The sequence below is a fragment of the Mandrillus leucophaeus genome, unplaced genomic scaffold (assembly GCF_000951045.1).
Source record: "Mandrillus leucophaeus isolate KB7577 unplaced genomic scaffold, Mleu.le_1.0 Scaffold439, whole genome shotgun sequence".
In the NCBI taxonomy this organism is placed as follows: domain Eukaryota; kingdom Metazoa; phylum Chordata; class Mammalia; order Primates; family Cercopithecidae; genus Mandrillus; species Mandrillus leucophaeus.
Window position 1 is genome coordinate 71,987 of NW_012104687.1, and position 1,106 is coordinate 73,092.

The following is a 1,106-nucleotide window of genomic DNA, read 5'->3' on the forward strand; positions in this document are numbered from 1 at the left end:
GCTCACTGCAACCTCCACCTCCCGGGTTCAAGCGATTCTCCTGCTTCAGCCTCCCGAGTAGCTGGGATTACAGGCGCCCGCCACCACGCCTGGCTAGTTTTTGTATTTTTGTTGTTGTTGTTAGAGATGGGGGTTTCACCAGGTTGGCCAGGCTGGTCTTGAACTCCTGACCTCAAGTGATCCGCCCAATTTGGCCTCCCTAGTGCTGGGCTTACAGGCAGGAGCCACCGCACCTGGCCATTTCTACTCATTTTTTATAAGCTCTTTATTATAGGATTGATCTAATCACTTACATCTTGATTGTAAAATATGCATAACATAAAATTTACCATTTTAAGTGCGTAGCGCTGTGAAATTAAGTACATTCACAATACTGTGCAACTATACCATGCTTTCCAGAACTTTTTCGTCATCCCAAACAGAAACTCCATACCCATTAGCAATAACTTCCCATTTCCTCCTGCTCCATCCCTTAGTAACCTCTGTTCTACTTTCTGTCTCTATGAATTTGCCTTTCTAGATACCTCTTATAAGTGGAATCATAACAATATTGGGCTTTTGTGTATCTTATTTCACTTAGCATCAAGTTTTCAAGGTTCATTCATGTAGCATGGATCAGAATTTCATTCCTTTTAAAAATATTCCATTGCATGTATATACCATATTTTGTTTATCCATTCATCTGTCAACAGTTGGGATGTTATCACCTTTTGGCGTTGGGAATCAGGCTTCTATGAGCATTGGTGTTCGAACACTTGTTCAGGTCCTGTTTTCCATTTTCTTGAGTGTATACATAGGAGTGAAACTGCTGAGTTATAGGATAATGCTATGTTTAGCACTTTTGTTTTGTTTTGTTTGAAGCAGCATCTTATTCTGTTGCCCAGGCTGGAATGTATTGGCATTATCACAGCTCACTGCAGCCTCAACCTCCCAGGCTCAAGTGATCCTCCCAACTCAGCCTCCCAAGTAGCTGGCACTACAGGTGTGAACCACCATTTCCGGCCTTGTTCAGCTTTTTGAGGAGCCTCCAAACTGTCTTCCACAGCAGCAGCACCATTTACATTCACAAGGGTTTCAATTTCTTCACATTTTTGCAAATATTGGTT

The 1,106-nt window shown here is 42.3% G+C and overlaps 1 protein-coding gene across 1 annotated transcript in view; it reads left to right on the forward strand.

Annotated features, from left to right (window-relative positions):
- SPATA21 (spermatogenesis associated 21) overlaps window positions 1–1,106 on the forward strand; it is a 53,547-nt gene that overhangs the window by 10,628 nt on the left and 41,813 nt on the right. The window lies entirely within an intron of this gene.